Source organism: Hordeum vulgare, chromosome 4H (genome assembly GCF_904849725.1).
Source record: "Hordeum vulgare subsp. vulgare chromosome 4H, MorexV3_pseudomolecules_assembly, whole genome shotgun sequence".
Taxonomy (NCBI): Eukaryota; Viridiplantae; Streptophyta; class Magnoliopsida; order Poales; family Poaceae; genus Hordeum; species Hordeum vulgare.
The window spans coordinates 218,230,582-218,240,363 of record NC_058521.1 but is presented as its reverse complement, the minus strand read 5'-3'; positions in this window follow the sequence as shown (position 1 = coordinate 218,240,363).

The following is a 9,782-nucleotide window of genomic DNA, read 5'->3' as shown; positions in this document are numbered from 1 at the left end:
TGCGAGAAGCGAAATTCAAACCAGCGTAAAAGATTTGTATAATCATCCACAAACTCAAGCCATGAGCGGGACAATTTCTAATCATAAGCTTCATCCTCTCCCAAGATTGTGCAACGTGTTCATGATCAAGTTGCTTGAAATTCATGATATCGTTAAGTAAGGAGATGATCTTAGCCGGCGGAAAATACTTGGATATGTAAGCATCTTTGCACTTATCCCAAGAATCGATACTATTTTTAGGCAAAGAAGAAAACCAAGTTTTTGCGCGATCTCGCAACGAGAAAGGAAAAAGTTTCAACTTAATCACGTCATTATCCACATCTCTTTTCTTTTGCATACCGCAAAGCTCAATGAAGGTATTGGGATGGGATGCGGCATCTTCACTAGGAAGGCCAGAGAATTTCTCTTTCATAACAAGATTCAGCAAATCTGCGTTGATTACATACGATTCCGCACTAGTGGCGGGAGCAGTCGGAGTACTAATAAAATCATTATTATTAGTGCTCGAGAAGTCGCAAAGTTTGGTGTTTTCAGCCATGATGACTTCAACAAACAAACAAGCACACAAGAAAGCAAGAGAACTGGCAAAGGAAAACGGCATGGGCAAAAGAAAACGACGAAGGAGAAAGGCAAATGAAAACGGCAAATGTGAAGTGGGGGAGAGGAAAACGAGAGGCAACTGGCAAAAAAAGTAAATGCAAGAGAAGAGTTTGTCAGACCTACCTGGATAGATCTTGATTCTCCTCCCCGGCAACGGTGCCAGAAATGCTTCTGATGTCAGCTATGCTGATGCACAAAAGTCCTTCCAATGGCGCCAGAAACAGGTGTGTCGACGGCACGAGGAATCCTTCAGCTGCGGCTACGCCTTAAGGGACTTCCTAGGCAAGTATGCAAAGGATTTCCCCCGTGGCCTTGGAGCCTTGCGTTGGTGTTCCCTTGAAGCGGAAAGGGTGATGTAGCACAGTGACGGTAAGTATTTCCCTTAGTTTGAGAACCAAGGTATCAATCCGGTGGAGGAGTATATCAAGATCCTGCACAAACACAAAAGCTTGCTCCCAACACTATGAAGGGGTTGTCAATCCCTTATAGATTGTTTGACAAGTGAGAACTAAAAGCAACAAAGTAACAAAGCAAAGTAAAAGCGGAGGTGTAAACGATGGATGTGAATAGACCCGGGGCCCGTAGTGTTTACTAGTGCCTTCTCTCATGAAAGCAAGTAGACGGTGGGTGAACACATTATTGTCGAGCAATTGATAGAACCGCGCAAAGTCGTGACGATATCTATACAATGATTATATTTATAGGCATCACATCCAAAACAAGTAGACCGATACTTTCTACTGCTATATCTATAGTCGTCGACCGCTATTCTACGTCCAAAACAATGATTATATCTATAGTCGTCGACCGCTATCCAACATGCATCTAGTGTATTAAGTCCATAAGAACAGAGTAACTCCTTAAGCAAGATGACTTGATGTAGAGGGATAATCTCAAACCAATGATAAAAACCCCATCTTTTTACCCTTGATGGCAACTACTTGATGTGTGCCTTGCTGCCCCTACTGTCACTGGGAAAGGTCACCACATGGTAGAACCGAAAACCAAGCACTTCTCCCATTGCAAGAATCATAGATCTAGTTGGCCAAACAAAACCCAAGACTCGGAGAGACTTACAAGGATATGAAATCATGCATATAAGAAATCAGCAAAGACTCAAATATATATCATAGATAATCTGATCAGAAATCCACAATTCATCGGATCTCGACAAACACACCGCCAAAGAAGATTACATCGGATGGATCTCCATGAAGATCATGCAGAACTTTGTATTGAAGATCCAAGAGAGAGAAGAAGCCATCTAGCTACTAACTACAGACCCGTAGGTCTGTAGTGAACTACTCACGAGTCATTGGAGGGGCTATGATGATGATGAAGAAGCCCTCCAACTCCAAAGTCCACTCCGACAGGGCGCCGGGGAGGGTCTCCAGATGAGATCTCGCGGAAACGGAAGCTTGCGGCGGCGGAAAAGTATTTTCGAGGCTCCCCTGATTTTTTGCGGAATATTTGGGAACTGATAGGCCAAAGACCTAGGTCAGGGGGCGGCCAGGGAGGCCACAAGCTTGCCCACCGCCACCTCCCCCCTGGTGGCGGAGTGGGGGCTTGTGGGCTCTCTGGAGCCCACCTGGCCTGGCCCAAAGGCCCCCTGGTCTTCTTCCGTTCGGGAAAAAATCATTTCGGGGTTTTTCTTCCGTTTGGACTCCGTTCCAAAATAAGATCTGAAAAGAGTCAAAAACACGGAAAAAACAGGAACTGGCACTTGGCATTGAATTAATAAGTTAGTCCCAAAAAAGATATAAAAGGTACATAAAACAACCAAAGAAGACAAGATAACAACGTGAAACCATCAAAAATTATAGATACGTTTGAGACGTATCACACCCGACCTTAGTATCCTTAAGAGCACAGTAACAGGTGACAAAAGCTTCAACAGGGGAGCTATTATAGCAAGGAGGCTGAATAAGAATACTATTGATGGGGATTTCTTTGGTGGGATCTATGCCACCCGCATAGCAAAATTTTTTGGAGTACCCATCCGCACAGGAGATCCCTCGCTCCATACAGCTTTCCTTGACCGCATCGCTATGACACGCTACCAGTTCCTTGAGAGGGATGATGAATCCCTCCTATAGCGATTGATATTCAACCGGCAGCGTGTTTTCCATATTACCCTTCCTGCTCCTGCTTTCTTTGACTTTCAGGTAAAACGGAAATATTACATAACCAGAGGAGAGGCACAGGAGTATGAGAGGGAGGCGACGACTGCTCGTCTCCGTGAGGAAGCTATTCAGGTAGTGGCTGCAGCACTCCCGTATAACCCCGATTATGATTTTGGGTTTCACCAGGACCGTCCTTGGGAGTAGACCAAGTTAGGCCAAAAGCCTAAGCTTGGGGGAGTACGTGTTCTCACCGACTTTACATTCTTGCTTATGCTTTCACTTTGTTAGCCGGTGTTCACACTTTGCCACTGTATCATCCATGCTAGTTTTATTTTCTTTTTCTCGTTTTCTTTTCGTGTGTGTGTCTAGTTTGAGAAAAACCAAAAATATTTTCTTTTTCTTCTTTTGCTTGTTGGGAGCTTTCCCGTGTAAATAGTTTTATTTTTCTTTGGGTCAAGGTAGAAGATATTGGTTATAATGTTTAGTGGCTCTTGCATGCATACCTGTTTAGCTTTCAAAGAGCCATATTACTTTGTCTTCTCCTTTGTGTTTGCCTGCAGATTCCAGCTTTAGTCCAATGCACGAGCACACTTATTATTGTTCACATCATTCGGTCGTGCAAGTGAAAGGCAATAATGACGATATACGATGAAGTGACTGAGCCTGGAAAAGCTGGTATGAACTCAATCTATTTTGTTTTTGTAAATATGACTAGCTCATCATGCCTGATTCAGCTTTGTTGTGAGAGAAACATGTTTGCAATGACAACTTAGAGATCATATTTGCTTATGCCATGCTTACTTAGCTAGGAGCTTATAATGGTTTGTCTTGGTTGCCCACATGAATGTTGAGATGACTATGATGTAGTATGATAGGATGGTATCCTCATTTGAATGTTTCAAGTGGCTTGACTTGGCGCATGTTCACGCATGTAGTTGAAATAAAATCAACATAGCCTCTATGATGTTCATGTTCATGGTGATTTATGTCCTACTCATGCTTGCACTCAAGGCTAGTTAATCTCAATGCATTTTGATGACTGTTGTCGCTCTCTAGTTAGTCGCTTCCCAGTCTTTTGCTGGCCTTCACTTGTACTAAGCGGGAATACTGCTTGTGCATCCACTTCCATAAACCCAAAGTTGCGCCATATGAGTCCACCATACCTACCTATGTGCAGTATCTACCTGCCGTTCCAAGTAAGTTTGCATGTGCCACTCTCTAAATCTTCAAGAAATAATCTGTTTTGCATGCCCGAACCGCTCATGTGGTGACATGGGGCTATTGGTATCTTCCATGCTAGGCGTGTTATCCTCGATATGCGTTTATTCACTATCAGTCACGAGAAAGGGGCCGGTAATTGGAATTCCCAGTTCCATGCTCAAATTGAAAAGATAATTGCAAACAAAACTCCCCCAGGATTGATGTTGGTTTGGACGGTACCCGAGGATTCGGCTAGCCGTGGAGTGTGATTCATTGATGGTGGGGGAGTCAAAACTTTACTTTTCTATTTGGGAACCGCCTATAGCATGTGTAGCATGGAAGATGTTGAGTACTCTTAGTCATTGCATTGACAATGAAAGCATGCCACCCAAAACAATTATCTCTGTTTTCAAAGCTTGAGCTCTCGCACCTCTGCAAATCAATGCTTCCCTCTGCGAAGGGCCTGTCTATTTATGTTCCTGTTGAGTCATCCTCCTCTTACAAAAGCACCAATTAGAGAGCACCTCTGTCATTTTTATGCTTTGCTTTTAACTGTGTTGAGTGTGACTATGACTGGATCTTCATTGCCATGAATTACAATGTTTAGTCAGCCCTTAGTCTTTTAAGGTGCTTTGCATTTATGTTTTGTGGTCTCAGAAAGAGCTAGTGAGGTACCATCTATTCGTATTGCTTCAGGTTGTTTCGATTGAAGTGTTGACACTTGAGGCTTATTATTATTTGCTCGCTAGTTGATTACGCCATTGATATGAGTTTACCGTGAGACCTAGATGTCATTTGCTTATGTGGTTTGCTTGTGATGTTGCTGAAATTCTGGTTGTGAGTTAGACATAGTTGCAACAACAAGATCAAACAGAGTTCGTCAAAGTTTTTCTTTTGTCTCTCTCAGTTTGTCAACTGAGTTGCTTGAGTACATGCAAGGCTTTAAGCTTGGGAGAGTTGATACGTCTCCGTCGTATGTAATTTTCCGAACTCTTTTGTCCTTGTTTTGGACTCTAATTTGCATGATTTGAATGGAACGAACCCGGACTGACGCTGTTTTCAGCAGAATTGCCATGGTGTTGTTTTTGTGCACAAATGAAAGTTCTCGGAACGTCCTAAAAATCTACAAAGATTTTTTCTGGAATAAAATAAAAATACATGCGCAAAGATCCACCGGAGGAGGTGGACCAGTGGGCCACAAGCCCACAGGCTGCGGCCACCCCCTGGTCGCGCCATGAGGGCTTGTGGGGCCCACATGGCATCACCGCCCCCAAACTCAGCTCTATATCTTCCGTTTCGGTCGGAAAATAATCAAAAAGAAGGTTTCATCGCATTTTGCGATGCGGAGGCGCTGCCACATCATGTTCTTCATCTGGAGGGCAGATCTGGAGTCCGTTTCGGGCTCCGGAGAGGGGAAATCGTCGCCATCGTCATCATCAACCTTTCTTCATCGACAATTCCATGATGCTCTTCATCGTTCGTGAGTAATCTCATCGTAGGCTTGCTGGACGGTGATGAGTTGGATGAGATCTATCATGTAATCGAGTTAGTTCTTGACGGGGATTGATCCCTAGTATCCACTATGTTCTAGATTGATGTTGCTACTACTTGGCTATGCTTAATGCTTGTCACTAGGGCTTGAGTGCCATGATTTCAGATCTGAACCTATTATGTTGTCGCCAATATATGTGTGTTTTAGATCCTATCTTGCAAGTTGTAGTCACCTACTATGTGTTATGACCCGGCAACCCCGGAGTGACAATAGCAGGAACCACTCCCGGAGATGACCATAGTATGAGGAGTTCATGTATTCACCGCGTGTTAATGCATTGGTTCGGTTCTTTATTAAAAGGAGAACCTTAGTATCTCGTAGTTTCCATTAGGACCCCGCTGCCACGGGAGGGATGAACAATTGATGTCATGCAAGTTCTTTTCCCTAAGCACGTATGACTACATACGGAATACATGCCTACATTAGATTGACGAATGGGAGCTAGCCACATATCTCTCCGTGTTATAGCTGTTACATGATGAATCACATCCGTCACATTCATCCATCACCGATCCACTGCCTACGAGTCTTTTACTACTGGTCGTCGCTACGTTACTTTGCCTAGGCTTCTCCCTTGATACAAGAGGGATTGGGCCACTTTGCTCCTGTCACTACTGGTGTTACTTTGCAGCTGCTACTACTCATGTTACTTGTTACTTTGTTGTTGCTGCTACTACTATTCCTTGCTACTCCGCTGTTACTTGCTGCGAGACTTTGTTAGCGCTAACATCCCGTCAACAAGGCTTTTTCTAGCGCCGTTGCCGGGGATTGTCAAAGCTTTTTCTGGTGCCGTTGCTATCATACTACCTTGCTACTTATACTTTTCTTGTAGACACCAATCTTTCAGGTGTGGTTGAATTGACAACTCAGCTGCTAATACTTGAGAATATCCTTTAGCTTCCCCTTGTAATCAATAAATTTGGGTTGAATACTCTACCCTCGGAAACTGCTGTGATCCCATACGCTTGTGGGACTTCAGGGGCTGATTGGAGGAGGAGGCGTAAGACACCGCTGGTTGGTACACTTGTTGGAGTAGTGACCCTTCTGATCAAACTTGTGAGAAGTCACCTCTAACAGGACGCGAAACTGAGCTGGAGGAGCTCCTGACTTATGCGGGTGAGACTTCTGGTGGAAACCTGGATTGGGTGGGTGGGATGAATCACGACCACCATTTTGCTTGAACTGCTGAGGAGGACGAGGCGGCGAAGGAGGAGACACCCGATACTTCTGCTGCTTTGGAACAGTCTAATCTAAGGACAACGACGAATGAGAGTCCGTGAACCGCTTTCTTGAATTATCAACCCTGAGCAGAGCTGAATCAGCCTTGAGAGCTGAGTTGTAGAACTGATCGAACTCAGGAGGGTTGTGCAGGGCAAGAGAAAGTTGCAAAACTTCCATGAGACCACCTCTGAATTGATAAATCTTGCTCTTCTCATCGTGGTCATCCTGCTTAGCATAAGGGCAAAGTTCTGAAAGTCGATGTTATACTAATAAACAGACGAGCTTCCTTGATTCAGATTCATGAACTTCTCACACATACCCTCAAGAAATCTTGCCGGAATATGATGAGCTTTGAAGTCACAGAAAGATTCATCCCAACTGATCAAACGGCCACCTTTGGAATTCTTGAGCAGCTGCCACCACTTTGTTGCTTGACCTTTCAGCTGGAACATTGCAAACTTAACTTAGTCCTCAGGTCTGACATTGGTGCACTCAAAATGCTTGCCCAATAGACAATCGTCTGCATCAAACGGTTGATCACAACAGGTGAAGGACTTGGGCTGATTTGCAAGGAACTGATTGAGCAAAGCAAACTGCTGCTAGGTGTTGAAATTCCATTGTGAGCCTTGATTCCTCTCTTGCGTCATGTGAAGCAGCATCTGAGTGTTCGCATTTGTCGCAGCCATTAAAGCTTGCCACGACTCATGAGGAGGAGGGGGTGGCGGAGGGTCTAACTACTCCCCATCACGAATCGCATTATGGTGAGTTGCTGGAGCCATCGTGGAGATGGACATGAATATTATACCACATATCAAAGATGAAGCTCATAAGATGAATCAGAGGCTTGAAATATTACAACATGAAGTCTTAGCAATATGCGTTCAAACTAGAATTAGTAAGAACACTTCCATAAAATTAGTGAAGACATCATATGATTCTAAAGCCACTTGAAATTGTCAAGCTTTGAGCTAAGAATTGCTTGGAACAAATGTATATCCCAACATACATCCGACGAAAGAATTTTCTAGGTGACTAATTGAATTCCCACGTGAGAAATTCTGAAATCTTTCTTGGTTATGCTATCAGGTTGTGGGTCCGGGAACCTACTCAATGCAATCATCTACAACACCTTTCTCGCAACTATCAAAACATATGCCATAAGTCCTGCAATTCATCTACCTGAGACCTTCGAAACAACAACGATACCAAACCCGGTAGATCATCTGAGCTATCTCTGCCAGTACTGGGGAAAAGTCAAGTAACTATTTGCCACCAAGCAAAGTATAAATGCGTTTTGATGTGCGCGTCTGAGACGTCTCCAACGTATCTATAATTTTTTATTGTTCCATGTTATTATATTATCTGTTTTGGATGTTTTATATGCATTAATATGTTGTTTTATATTATTTTTGGGACTAACCTATTAATCTAGAGCCTAGTGCTAGTTTATATTTTTTCCATGTTTTTGAGTATTGCACATAAGGAATATTAAACGGATTCCAAATGGAACAAAATCTCTGGAATAATTTTTCTTGGACCAGAAGAAACCCAGAAGACTTGGAGTAGGGGGCGGGGCACCTGCTAGGAGGCCACAGTCCTGCAGGGCGCGCCCTAGGGGGGTGGTCGCACCCCTGGCTTGTGGGTCCCCTATAGGCCTCCTAACCCTATTCTTTGGCCTATAAATTCCCAAATATTCCCCCACCGCTAACGGGAGCCATAAAAATACTTTTCCGCCGCCGGGAGCCTCTCTTCCCATGAGATCCAATCCGGGAGCCTTTTCCGGTAATCGGTCGGAGAGGGAATTGAACACGGAGGGCATCTGCATCAACTCCATTGCCCCTCCCATGATGCATGAGTAGTTCACCATAGACCTACGGGTCCATAGCTAGTAGCTAGATGGCTTGTTCTCTCTCTTTGGTCTTCAATACCATGACCTTCATGGAGATCTATCCGATGTAATACTCTTTTGTGATGTGTTTGTCGAGATCCGATGAATTGTGAGTTTATGTTCAGATTATCTATGAATATTATTTGAATATCTTCTAAATTCCTATATGTATGATTTCATATCTTAACAAGTCTCTTCGAGTTATTGGTTTAGTTTGGCCAACTAGATTGGTAATTCTTGCAATGGGATAAGTGCTTAGTTTTGGGTTCAATCTTGCGGTGTCCTCACCCAGTGACATAGTAGGGGTAGCGGGGCACGTATTGTATTTTTGCTATCGAGGATAAAAATATGGGGTTTTCATCATATTTCTCGAGTTTAACCCTCTACATGATGTCATCTTACTTAATGCGTTAGTGTGTTCTTCATGAACTAAGTACTCTAGATGCAGGCAGGAGACTGTCGATGTGTGGAGTAATAGTAGTAGATGCAGAATCGTTTCGGTCTACTTGACATGGACGTGACGCCTATATGCATAATCATTGCCTTAGATATCTTCATAATTATTCGCTATTCTATCAATTGCTCGACAGTAATTTGTTCACCCACCATATTATTTTCCTTTATGAGAGAAGCCTCTAGTGAAACTTATGGCCCCCGGGTCTATTTTCCGTATTATACTTTTAGATCTATAAACCAAAATTACCAAAAATATCTTGATGCAATTTATTTACTTTTGTTTCTGCAATCTTTTATATCTACCTCTATTAGATCTCATCCTTGAAAATAAATGTGAATGGCTTAACAACCCCTTTTTAGCGTTGGGTGCAAGAGTTTGATTGTTTGTGCAGGTACTACAATGGGCCTTGCCTGTTCCTCCTACTGGATTGATACCTTGGTTCTCAACAAACTGATGGAAATACTTATCTACTTCGCTACATCACCCTCTCCTCTTCAAGGGAAAACCAACGCAAGCTCAAGAGGTAGCAAGAAGGATTTCTGGCACCGTTGCCGGCGATGATACATAACAAGATCAAGCCTACCAAGTACCCATCACAAACTCATGTCTTGCATTTACTTTATTTTCCATTTGCCTCTCGTTTCCTCTCCCCCACTTCTAAAACAATATTCAAAAAATACCACAAAGATTTCCTTTTTATTCAACCTTCTTTTGTTTGTTTGTTTGTTTAATTGCTTGTGC